Raw genomic sequence first — 14016 nt, 5'->3', positions numbered from 1 at the left:
TCTCAACTCCCCAGTAATGTGATCTTCCCCCCCCCTCCCATTCCCTGCTTGGACAGGACCTCAGCCCCTATCATTCGGCTTCTTAAACCCCAGATTGCATGACCAGGCAGCCGGCCCTGCATTCTCCCCACCTGGAGCCACTGTCACTGGACTGTGTCTTCCACAAGGGCATTTTTTTCTCTTGGGGTCACATTCACACTATTTTGCTCCAGGGCTTGTGCACAGTTGGTGCTGGGTAAAGGCTGACTGTCAGAGGGCAGAACTGTGGTTCTGCTGCCCTCCAGCCCTAATCCTCCAGATTCCGCCCCGGCACTGCCAGTCAGGTTTCTGGGCAGTAAGAGCAGGAAGATGGGACAAGGGCCCCACGCCTCTAGGAGGCATAGCTGAAGCAGCAGAGAGGTTTAGGAGGTAGTTTGTGGTCTCAATTACCAATCTACATGACCTTTGAGCCTCAGTGTCTCTAACTGAAAAATGGGTTGTTATTATCCCCAACCTGGCAGATTTGGGAGGATAAAATGAAGGGGGAAACAAAATGCCTGGCACATAGCAGGTGCTCAAGAATGCCAGCAGGTCACCATGAACCTCTGCCTTGGCAACAGCTGTGCGTGTCTTTGGAGCAAGGCACCTATTCCTCAAAGCCAAGTGTCTCCAAGTCTATAACCTAAGAGAAGCCTGCTTTGCCCAGAATCGGAGAATAGTCCCCAAAGGAACCCAGTCCCTTGGAGTCCCCGGGCCGGAGGCAGAGGGCACCGAAAGGAGAGGCCAAGTGGGAGCACATCCTGGTGTTTCTGGAACCTTACAGCATCAGCATCGTGGTTACAGAAGTGTCTGGGAGGTCGGGGCATGGGGGGCGGGGGAGGCAGCTCTGGCAGACAACTTGGAGTCGGCTTGTGCTCAGAGATGCTCAATGAGATGCCTCAGCGCATTGTCTCAGCTACACCGGCTGCTGTTTCCCACACGCCTGTGCACTGCTGCGGCCACACTGAGTCAGTGCCAGCCCAGCACCTCCAGCGCCTCAAAGGAAGCCCAGGGGAAGGCTACAGTGATTTCCCGGCCTTCCTGAAGGGCCGTCGTGGGGCCTGGCACAGGGGAAAACATCACGGTTCTAGGCTTGCTTCCCTCGGGGAATGGATTCTCCTCTCCGAGCTCTCACCATTCTTAATAACAGCAACCAGAACAACAGGAGCTGAAGCCCTGGTCAGCGGTCATGGACAGAAACTGTGCAAACTGCAGCAGCACCATTTCCAAGGGGTCATCCTCCCTACAACCCCGTGACGGGGGGACCAGGGTCTCCAGTGTACAGACGAGGAAGCCGAGGACCTGAACCAGGCAAAGGGACCAAGTCAAGAATCTCACATCTGCACCTGCTGTTCCCTGCAGCCCATCTTCTCAGCCACAGGTCCTCGCTCCTCAGGATAACGGAGGTGTTGGCCACTCCAAAGATGCTGAGACAGAGGGAGAGGCCGTCTTAAGACAGATCAGTGATCTGATGAGAACTCTAGACGTCTGAATAGCATTTCGGTGAGAAAATGTGGCAAGACGGGGGACAGGGGACATGGGTGGGTGAGGATGTTTACGGAACAGCAACGTCCCCGTCCTCTCTCTCAGTGCTCCTCTAGGAGACCCCTTGCTCCTGGCTCCACCGGGATGCTCCCTAAAAGGGCAAATCCTGAGCCGGGCCCCTGTCCCAAAGACTCGTAATTCTCAAGTCCCGGAAAACGGACCTCAGGACACGAAAGCTTGCAAACTGTAATAGATACTTGCGTGTTCCCTGGGTCTCCCATTGCCTCTCCACTGGTCCACTGCCTTGTATGGGCCTCCATCCCAGACTCTTAGGCCTTCCCAGCGCCTTTACCCATGATGCCTGGGACGCCACTTGCCAGTAAAAACAACTTCGTGCTGGTTTTTTCAGGATCTGAACCAAGTCAAGAACCAGGACTCCGTCGAGTACATGCCGAGGCCTCTGAAATGCATGCCGGGTCCTTCTTAGCTCCGAGCGGTGGTGTGCTGGCCAACCTTCAACAACCAGCTCACCAGAGGAAAGCCCGCTGTTTGTTGATTCCTGTGGTGTAAATAGGCTCCTTACGGCTGATTTTAAGCCACCAAGGTGACATCCCTAAGTGCAGAGTTGGGAAGAGTGCACGTTATCACACTCTTGGAGTATTTCTACCAAAGATGCAACACAGAGAAAGAAGCTCAAATGGGAGTTCCCGTCGTGGCGCAGTGGTTAACGAATCCGACTAGGAACCATGAGGTTGCGGGTTCGGTCCCTGCCCTTGCTCAGTGGGTTAACAATCCAGCGTTGCCGTGAGCTGTGGTGTAGGTTGCAGACGCGGCTCGGATCCCGCGTTGCTGTGGCTCTGGTGTAGGCTGGTGGCTCCAGCTCCGATTCAACCCCTAGCCTGGGAACCTCCATATGCCGCGGGAGCGGCCCAAGAAATAGCAACAACAATAACAACGAAAAAGACCAAAAAAAAAAAAAAAAAAAAAAAAAAAGAAGCTCAAATGCATAAATGGGAAAACAGAGTAACCTAATTAGGAAGCAGTGCTTTTGTTGACCTATTACCTTGTTGTAATAGAATTACCATATATATTTCTTTGTAATATTATATCTAATGGAGAGAATGGCTCCAATAAATTGGCTTCTCCCCCCCTCCCCCAATTTTGGAACATTTGACAATCAGCTTACACGAGGTAGTGCAGGCTGCCTTCAGCACATGATGGTTCTGGGCTTATCACGTCATATGGTAACATCCCATGCCATTTACCGCCTTCAATGGTGCTACTCCATTCTGGGGGGACAGACTCATATTCTTATCCTTTGGGGTACCCAGTAAGTTACTCTACAGCCTTTACCACTCAGCTCATGCTCCGGGTCCAAGTATATCCTGAGTGAAGACCAGTTTTGCTGTGATACAGTCCAGCATACTGATTTTTTTTTAATTAATTCATCCTTTTAAAAGTATACGATTTAGTGTTCTTTAATATATTTACAAGTTTATGCAACTATTACTGCTATCTAAGTGTTGAATTTTTTTTCTTTCTTTTTTTTTTTTTTGGCTTTTTAGGGCCACTCGTGTGGCATATGCTTGTTCCCAGGCCAGGGGTCAGCTTGGAGCTGCTGCTGCCGGCCTACACCACAGCCACAGGAATTCAGGATCCCAGCCACATCTGCGACCGACACCACAGCTCACGGCAAGGCCGGATCCTTAACCCATCAAGCGAGGCCAGGTATTGAACCCGAGTGCTCCTGGATACTAGTCAGGTTTGTTACCTCTGAGCCACGATGGGAACTCCTGAACTTATTTTTTTTAATGGCCACACCTGCAGCATATGGAAGTTCCTGGGCCAGGGACTGAATCTGAGCAGCAGCTGCAACCTGAGCCACAGCTATAGCAACACCAGATCCCTTAACCCACTGCAACACATAGGGAACTCCTAATCTTAGAACACTTTCATCACCCCAACAAGAAAGCTGTACCCATTAGTAGTCACTTCCCATTTCCCTCTCCCTAGAGCCCCTGGCAACTGCTGATCTACTTTCTGTCTCTATGGATTTACATATTCTGGACATTATATAAGTGGAATTATAGAGTAAAAGGCCTTTTGTGTTTTTTTCACTTAGCATAATATTTTCACAGCTCACCCATACTACAGCATGGATCAGTGCTTCATTCTTTTTTTAAATTTTTAAATTTTTTCATTTTTTAAAATTGTGTTGAAATAGAGGTGTTTTCTCCTTTTTTAATTTTTTCTTACATTTTTTCTATTATTCCAGTGATTTTAATTTTTTTCCATTGTAGCTGGTTAACAGTGTTCTGTCAATTTTCTACTGTACAGCAAGGTGACCCAGTCACACATACGTACATATATTCTTTTTTCTCACCTTATCATGCTCCATCATAAGTGACTAGATATGGTTCCCAGTGGAAAGAGAGGTGTTTTCTGGTGTTGTCTTAATTTCTGCTGTGCAGCACAGTGTATTGATCTTAGATAGAGTCGTGCTGGATTCTTCTTCCCTTACTGCCACAACCCCGAGAACAGCCCTTCAGCAGGAGACTTTATGCTCAGGGATCTCATATGAAGGAATTACAGCTTTAAAGGAGGTGACACCTGGGAATTGGTGGGTGATGTTTTGTGACCAACTAAATAATAAAATAACTGAAATTACAGGTGAGGGTTGAGCTGGGAGAGGAGACACTGAAGCAGCCTTTGAAAATAGCTTTCTGAGAGTTCCAGAGTGGCTCAGTGGAAATGAATCTGATTAGTATCCATGAGGATGCAGGTTTGATCCCTGGCCTCGCCCTGTGGGTTAAGGATCTGGCGTTGTTGCGAGCTGTGGTGGAGGTTGCAGATGCGGCTTGGATCTGGCATTGCAGTGGCTCTGGCGTAGGCCAGCAGTGACAGCTCTGATTTGACCCCTAGCCTGGGAACCTCCATATGCTGCCGGTGCGGCCCTGAAAAGAAAAAAAAGAAAAAGAAAAAGAAAATAGCTTTCTGGCACTTCATCCCACGCACAAATGCCACCCTTACATATTACTCATGTGACCGAGGCCATGAAATCATCACCTTCTCTGCCTCCATTTACCCATCAAAAAAATGGGGTTACCTAATCATAACCACACTATGGGCTTTAACTAGAAGGACTGACCATATGGGAAGAGCTAAGAACGGTGCTTGAGGAGCATCAGCTATGTTGGTGACTTTCTATTATGGTTTCCCTGCCACCTTTGAACACATACGAGCTCTTTGCAGCCAAGAGTCTATCTGACAGGCTTCAGCTAGTGAGATAATTATTATTATTATTATTTTATCTTTTTTGCTATTTCTTGGGCCGCTCCCGCGGCATATGGAGGTTCCCAAGCTGGGGTCAAATTGGAGCTGGAGCCACCAGCCTACGCCAGAGCCACAGCAACACAGGATCCGAGCCACGTCTGCAACCTACACCACAGCTCATGGCAACGCCAGATCCTTAACCCACTGAGCAAGGGCAGGGACCGAACCCGCAACCTCATGGTTCCTAGTCGGATTCGTTAACCACTGCGCCATGACGGGAACTCCGAGATTATTTTTTTAATTTCATTTCATTGCTGGTGCCAGCTATATTGATGCCTGGGCTGCTAAGGATGAGCTAGGAAAGACTTTTCTGCCAAGGTAATTTCCCAAAGTTTTTGGAGAAAATTAGACAACAGCCAAGGTCAGCAGTTGGAGGGTGTAAGAGGAGGAAGCTGGTGCTTCTCTTGGTCATGGATCTTGTCATTGCATTTTCCAGCCCAGAGGTACAGAGGGGAAAGGAACATCCCCAGCACTGAGCAGGAACAGACTCACCAGGGGAGTCAGAGCAAATGCAGTGTACAAATGGACTAATTAACCCAGTTGTGGTTCCAGGCACTGGCTGAAGCCTGCAGTTTATGCCCTGGCCATGCTGTTTACCAGTTACGTGGCCCTAGGCATGTCAGAGTCTCAATGACTCAGTTTTTTCATCTGCAAAATAGGCATCATACCAGTGGCCAATGGAACAGAATAGAGAGCCCCAGAAATAAACCTACACACCTATGGTCATTAATCTTCAACAAATGATGCAAGACTATACAACAGAGAAAAGACCGCCTCTTCAGCAAAGGGCGCTGCGAAAACTGGACAGCTAGCTACATGTAAGTCAATGAAGTTAGAATACTTCCTCACACCACACACACAAATAAACTCGAAATAGCTTCAAAATGTAAATATAAGACTATAAACCTCCTAGAAGAGAACAGAGGCAAAGCATTTTCGGCCATAAATCCGACCAACGTTTTCTTAGGTCAGTTTCCCAAAGCAATAGAAAAAAAAAGAAAAATAAACAGATGGGACCTAGTCAAACTTAGAAGCTTTTCCACAGCAAAGAAAACCATAAACAAAATGAAAAGACAACATACAGAATGAGAGAAAATATTCGCAAATGATGAACTGAGAAAACTTAATTTCTAACATATGCAAACTATTCACACAACTCAATAACAAAGAAATAAGTAACTAAATAAACAAAACAATCAAAAAATGGGTAGAAGTTTTAAATAGAAGTTTTTCCAAAGAAGACACACAGATGGCCAGTAGGCACACAAAAAGATGCTCAACTCTGCTAATTATGAGAGAAATGTGAATTAAAATTACAGTGAAGTATCACCTTATACCAGCCAGAATGGCCAACATCAAAAAGTCCACAAACCATAAATGCTGGAGAGAGTGGGAGAAAAGGGGACCCTCCTACAGTGCCAATAGGAATGTAAAATGGTGCAGCTACTATGAGAAACAGTATGAAGTTTCCTTAAAAAACTAAAAATAGAACTATCATTTGATCCAGCAATGCCACTCCTGGGCATATATCCAGCAAAAACATTAATTTGGAAAAAAATACTTGCACCCCAATGTTTATGTAATGGCACTATTTTACAACAGCCAACATATGGAAGCAACCTAAATGTTCATTGACATAAGAAGGGATAAAAAAGATGGGGGTACTTGGGTATGGTGGAATATTACTCAGCCTTGAAAAAGACTGAAATAAGGCCATTTGCAGCAACATGGAGGCAACCAGAGATTATCATACCAAGTGAAGTCAGAAAGAGAAAGACAAATACCATACGATATCACCTATATGTGGAATCTAAAAATGATACATATGGAGTTCCCGTCGTGGCGCAGTGGTTAACGAATCCGACTAGGAACCATGAGGTTGCGGGTTCGGTCCCTGCCCTTGCTCAGTGGGTTAACGATCCGGCGTTGCCGTGAGCTGTGGTGTAGGTTGCAGACGTGGCTCGGATCCCGCGTTGCTGTGGCTCTGGCGTAGGCCAGTGGCTACAGCTCCGATTTGACCCCTAGCCTGGGAACCTCCATATGCTGTGGGAGTGGCCCAAGAAATAGCAACAACAACAACAAAAAAAAAAAAGACAAAAGACAAAAAAATAAAAATAAAAAAAAAATAAAAATGATACATATGATCTTACAAAACAGGAATAGACTCACAGGCTTTGAAAACAAATGTATGGTTATCACAAGGGAAAGGGGGTGGGGAGGGATCAATTAAGAGTTTAGGAGTAGCAAATATACATGACTTTATACAAAATTGACACACGGCAAGGTCCTACTGTATAGCTCAGGGAACTATATTGACTATCTTGTAACAAACTATAATGAAAAGAAAAAGGTAACAGTGGCCAACGTTTCAGAGGACTGCAGTTTAACAGGAATGATCATTATTGTGTCTGAACAAGGTCATCCTTCAGGAAGGCTAGTTACTATCACAAAGACAGGAGTCATACGGAATTTCCTATTTCTTCAACTCAGGCACATTCAGCGCCTGGCGTCTGCTGAGTACCGTGTGAGTGGCAAGGATACAGGAGAAAACACAGGTTCACCCCAGTGAGCCGAGATGCACATCTGAAGGAGACATGGTGGTGGTTTGAGGCCATAAATCTGAGATGGAAAACCTAAGGCAGTCAGAGAAGGCTTCCTGGGGGAGGTGACCTTTAAGCCAAGGTGAGGTGCTTCAGGGAACAGGACCATGAACTTCCCAGTTTGTGATGGGAGCAGTTCAGGGGAAGCACTGTGGCCTCTCTTGCCTGCTCCCAAAGATCAGAAGGTGAAACTCTGTTCTAGAGCCTGACCACTGCATGGAGCAAGCCAGCTAGAGACCACCCAAGCCAACATGTCTTACAGGCTGGTCCATTTGGTTTTGGGGTTGTGTTGGTCTGTGGGAGCCTGTATTAGCACAAGGGATGTCGTAAAAAGCCAGAAAGCAAAGTGTTAAAGAGAACAGAACCCGTTAATGCTTGAGTTAGACTCTCCTCAAAGAGCACATTGGGAACTTGACACTAAACAGAGAAAGAGCAAGGAAGGAAGGGGAGAAGGGGGACGGAGGGAGGGAGAGAGGTTCAAGCAGCCCATCTCAAGGAAATGCCAGCGTTTAAGGTCACCTCCTTCTGTCTGCTTGACCACACTGATCAGCTCTGTCATTTCAAAGGACCATGGTGCAGTGCTTGATTTCTTTGGGGTCAAATTAAAAGGCATTATTGGAATGGACTTTGTATTATCATTTACTTTCTCACTTAAGGGAAGGCTGGCTTTGAACTTTTAGGGATCGGCTCCACTACACACAAAAAGCAAAGCACATGGTTGCAGCTGAGCCCCTGGAGAAGCACAGAATGGAGGATTTTCAGTGAAAGTTGGAAAGCGGTCCCAGGCCCTGAGGCTACATCGAGCTAAACCAATATCCCTAAAGACTCAGATTTAGTTTTCCTAAATCTTACCGCCTCACTGCTGTTCCATTCACAAGTCCAGCAGCCTTCCTGGGGAAAACAAGACAAAACTCCCATCTTCCCTTTGGTTCTGGGACGTTGAACCTGATTCTCATGTTTGTTTGTTTGTCTGTCTTTTTAGGGCCGCAGCCACAGCATACGGAACTTCCCAGGCTAGGGGTTGAATCGGAGCTGGAGCTGCCAGTCTACACCACAGCTCATGGCAAGGCAGGATCCTTGACCCACTGAGGGGGGCCAGGGAATGAACCTGCATCCTCAGAGGTACTAGTTGGATTTGTTACTGCTGAGCCACGATGGAAAAGCCTCATATTTGTAATGGGGGCTCCTGATCCTTTGGAAGCTTTTAAACTCTAAGAGACGACCACAGGGTAAGCGTCCTGCTTGCTTTCCCTGAATGGAAGTCAGAATGTGCTTTCCCTTCTCTGAAACCAGGTACGTTATTCACAGAATTTCTTTCTTCTTGGCTGGACACATGTGCTTCTCCCCTGAACCAGAGGAAACAGCACAAAAACCCCTACCCAGGGTGTGTCTCTGTGATCGTGCCTGGTCACCGAGTGCGGGTTTGGGGGCTGTAGACTTTGATGTAACTGCCCTTTGTGAAACCACAGTACAAGTTGTCACACACAAGCATCGCACCTGACGACACTGGCGTGGTTTGAGTGGGCTCAGCTATTAACCCAGCTTGCATCACCAAGAACAAAGCCCCATGGAGGCCCCTTGCTTCTGACTATTGATGGTTTGTTGCACGAACATAACACTCATTAGAAGGAATCAGAGTTCCCGTCGTGGCTCAGGGGTTAACGAATCCGACTAGGAACCATCAGATTGCAGGTTCAGTCCCTGGCCTTGCTCAGTGAGTTAAGGATCCGGCGTTGCCGTGAGCTGTGGTGTAGGTTGCAGACTCGGCTTGGCTTGGATTCCGCATTGCTGTGGCTCTGGTGTAGGCCGATGGCTACACTCCGATTAGACCCCTAGCCTGGGAACCTCCATATGCCACGGGAGAGGCCCAAGAAATGGAAAAAGAAAAAAAAAAGAAGAAGAAGAAGAAGAAACCACTGATAAAAGCAGGTGGAAGTTGAGCATACCACTTGAATTGCCCCAAGCATCCACAGAGCAAGAACCAAAGACTCAGGCTGGTCTTTCTTTTCAACAAGGTGCACCTTGATGCAAATCCTACACACATGACAGCTGGCAAAAATCAGACGGGGTCTTTCAAAGGGGCCACCTGCAAGTGGCTGACTCAAAACCCACAGCCTCCACCCTGAGCTGTCCAGACCCCTTACCTGTTGCCCTGCTTCCCATCCAGCAGGAAAAACGAGAAACAAATATCAGATGATGGAAAGGCTTGAGGCTTCGACTGTTTTATTGACTTGTCACTGCAGATAAATTGACTATAATTTACTTCAAGAGTAAATTACTAGATGTTCATTAAAAAAAAAAAACCTGTTGTACGTTACTGTCCCTAATTAAGATGTTCAACATGATTCTATTTTTAAATTAGAGGAGCCAACGGAAATGAAAAATGCTGATGGTGCTATATTTCTCTTTTTTTTTTTTTTCTGTCTTCTTGATCACATGGTTTATGGCTTGGATCTCTTGATGGGCAGATGTGATAAGAAAAGCAATAGATGGGTCCTTGAAAGTTCTCCTACCGTATCATCCTTTCGGTTTGCTTCCGTTTGTTTCATTTTATTTTCTGTGTCTCCCTTCTGTCTCTGTCACTAACACGATCCTTTCAAAAAGTCCGTTAAGTCACATATTGCTTTGGAGGTCCAGTTGGTTAAATCAGAGAAATCAAAAGAATGGGAGATGTGGGCCAGAGAGGAGGGAACCCATGACATCCTCTATCTGGGCATTCAACCTAGTGTTGAAAATAAAAAAGCCAAGCAAAAACATTGGCTATGAAGCTAGGCATAAAAAATAACCTGAACTATAATCTGTTTGTTTTTCTCCAAACATATGTGATTGTGGGAGATACCTTGGGAAATAGGACTGAAAATGTTTCCCAGGGAGTTCCCTGGCGGCTCATGGGTTAAGGACCTGGTGTTGTCACTGCGGTGGCTCAGGTTCGATCTGGCCAGGGAACTTACACATGCTATGGGTGAGGCCAAAAAAAAAGTTCTCCTAAGTCAAAATAAGTTAGAACAATTATCTACACAATTCAGAGTGGAACCCAAGAGGCTAAGAGGAAGAGGTGTATCTGCTGCTTGACGAGATGGGCCCCCAAAGCTTGGAATCCTGGGGACAACTATTTGCCTTCGTTAATTCAGAATGTATCTGCTGAGAGCCTGGGTTGCCCTGGGCAGCAAGCAAGGTCCTTAGGAGCCAGAAATAGACACAATAGTGTCTCCAGCCTCTACATGTGCCATTTGTCCCCAAGTTCACAACTGCTCCCTGGCCAGTTCTCAGCTCCTCTCTGGCCTCAGCCTTCCCATGCACTTCCTGTTCTACTTGCAAAGCATTTCCCCTTTCCATCTTCGACCCGCTAACTTCTCAAGACACAATCCTCGATGGCAGTCTTGCATCTAATACCCAGACCAGGTGTGGTCAGAGCACACTTCTCTCAGCCTGAAAGACAGAGTACAGTTATAGCAAATCGCTCCTTTCTTTATTTATTTGGCCATGCCTGCAGCATGTGGAAATTCCTGGGCCAGGGACAGAATCCTCACCACAGCAGTGGCAACACTGAGTCCTTCAATGCTGGGCCACCAGGGAACTCCCACACTACTGCTCCTTAATAGGGGATGTGTCAGGTGAACAAATAAACGCATGGAAGGAAAGAGGGAAGAAATGACAAAGTGAATGGACTCCGTCACCGCGTTCCAGGTCCTAGGACTCAGAGACACAGGTCTTAATCCTTGAGAAGAATGCATTTCCTTTTCTTTTCACTTCACAGCCACACCCATGGTGTAGGGAAGTTACTAGGCTAGGAGTCGAATTGGAGCTGCAGCTGCCAGCCTATGCCACAGCCACAGCCACAGCAGATTTGAGCTTGCAGCAACACCAGATCCTTAACCCACTGAGCGAGTCCAGGGATCTAACCCACATCCTCACGGAAACAACGTGGGGTCCTTAACCCAGTGAGCCACAACGGAAACTCCCCAAATGCATTTTTAAAGCATAGAGATCTGTTTCTAACCAATGCACACAACACCCTCTACCTTATCTAGTCCTTGGATGCCAACAAATAGTCCGTGATGTTTCTAAGCCTCGTCCTTAAGCACAGACCTAAGAAGGCAGATTTCCTGACACGGGCAGAGTCTCCAGGTGTCTCCAATCCCCATGCTTAGGCATCTCTGAGTTGCTGAAGGCCCTGCACTCACTTTCTCGCTGCTGTCCAAGGTTCCCACCCAGGACTTAGTCCTTAAAAGAACAAGTCAAAGAAGGAGAGGAAACAGCACCCTACTCAGGGGGTGGCACTGGCCGGAGACCTCCCCATCCTTGTCCTTCTGGATTTGGCTCCTCCCCCGGTTCCAGGAAAGGGGCTCCTCCCTCCTTCTTCAGACCCCTGCCCCAAAACTAAAAAGCAGAACACGCAAAACCCAAACCATCACTCACGTTCCTGTTTTAAATGCACACACACCTGCCGAACAGAAAGTTCTTCATTTGTCCCCTCTCCTGTCTGTCCATCCATTCGGCAAAGACTTATTACGTATGTATTATATGCAGGTGCTGGGCTGGGTGTTTACATGGCACAAACAGCCGGAGCTTCCATTCTGAAGGATCTGACACTTGGCTGAAGACCGTGTCCATAAGGGCCCTGGACTAAATCTCCCACTGCTAGTTAGCAACCAGGTAACGCGGATAACCCTCCAACTCTTAATTCACCCTGCAGTGATGTAACCACAGGCTTCCTGTGGCCACTGAGTATCTGAAAACTGGCTGGGTGGCTGAGGAACTGAATATTTAATTGTCTCTGGTTTTAACTACTTTACTTTTAAATGGATACACTAAAGCCATGCCAGATCTTTTTTCTTTCAAGCATACCTGGATTGTTTGGGTCAGGCTCTGTTTCATACTAAACACCGAATATTTGGCAATGAAACTGAGATAGGTGCCCAATTTCGGAGACGTGGCAGGTACACACAAAATGATTGTAAAATTGCTCAGTAATACATTTTGTTATCTGCCCTGACACTATGGTGATGCAGTGTGTTTTAAATAATATCATAATTCATTCCACCTGTTTCTTTTTAGTCTTTATTTTATTTTATTGTCTTTTTAGGGCCACACCCTTAGCATATCGAGGTTCCCAGGCTAGGGGTCAAATTGGAACTGTCACCGCCAGCCTGCACCATAGCCACATAGGATCCAAGCCACATCTGGAATCTACACCACAGCTCATGGCAATGCCGAATCCTTAACCCACTGAGCAAGGCCAGGGATCGAACCTCTGCCCACTAGTCTGATTCATTTCCACTGAGCCACAATGGAATTCCCCTCTTTTTGCTTTTTAAAATGTAGTTGCTAAAAAATGGAAAAACTTTAAATGGGGCTCATTCGATTTCTATAGGACAGCAAGGACTCTGGGTGCCTTAATAAATAAAGAGCTAGCAAAACAAACACACATACCCAAAATGGGTTTGGCAGTCGGAATGCTCTCAGGGGGTGTCCTCTCTGCTTTCCTGTCCTTTCCTGATGCCAAGGGTGTCCTCCCCAGCGCTTCCGGTTGGGAAGGAGGAAACCTTTTGCTTCCTATAAAGGTTTTCACTTTTTACAAGTGTCATCCAGTCTCCTCAGAGCAGAATCACTGGTGACCCTTTGGGAATGCTGGAAAAGGCAGGCTCTAACTACAAGCTTGGGTCTGAAACTGCTCCTTCATCTAGTTCACAATCCCTTGTATTTCTTTTTTTTTTTTAATTTTTTTTAATTGTTATTGCCCCAATACAATTTTTTTTCCCTACTGTACAGCAGGCAGAACAGGCGACCCTTCTAGTGGGAAGAATCTCAGTGCAGCAAATGCAGCAAGCCCTGCTCTGCGCAGCTCCCCTCCCCCTCCTGCCACTGCCACTTCCTCAGGCCTCCTGGGACTTCCCACTAAGAGGCTTTCACTGCATAATTAAATGTGCAGCCCTGCCGGGCAGCCTCTCTCCTCTCCACCTTTGCAGTTGTATTGTTCCTGGGAGAAAGAGGGGAAGCAGTGTCTCTTGGTCTTAGGAAGCATGCTGGTCATGCTGGCACAGCGTTCTTGTATCTGTTACTCAGAATGCTCGGGTTCTAGTGACAGGAGTGAAGGAGGGAGGAACTTGGGGGAAGCAAGGGAGGCATTGGTCCCCAGCAGGATGAGGTCCAAGAGAGGTGTCCTGGGAAAAAAAAGGGGAGCAGAAAGAGCTTTGAACCCATCCTGCGGCTGCACTTGAAAATGATACAGCTGAGAGTCTGGGAACGTCTGGGCTGGAGTGAGATTTCAACGTGTCAGCTTTCTCATGGAGCTGGGGGCACTGGGGCAGGGGGCAGGGGGAGCAAGGGGCCTGGGCTGGTCAGGAAAGGTGTGCAGACGAGCAGGTGGGCGCCCAGGAAGCAGCAGCTCAGTTAAGGAGGCGGCTCAGGGCTTCGTGCACAAGAGCCCCTGGAGACCTCTCGCCAACCAGACACGTGTGGCGTGTGGGTGAGGCCCCGGGCCCTCTGCTCGCACAGCTGCCCAGCCACCCGCCCCTCTGAGCAGGGCACAGCGTGCATGGGAGCCCCGGCCCGGGAAGCTCACAGTGAGGGGAAGGCC

This window comes from Sus scrofa, chromosome 6 (assembly GCF_054392235.1).
Source record: "Sus scrofa isolate SSC_HxYL_T2T_F1_AM1 chromosome 6, Sscrofa_HxYL_maternal_Yorkshire_Landrace_v2.0, whole genome shotgun sequence".
Classification (NCBI taxonomy): domain Eukaryota; kingdom Metazoa; phylum Chordata; class Mammalia; order Artiodactyla; family Suidae; genus Sus; species Sus scrofa.
Note: the sequence above shows the minus strand (reverse complement) of the source record.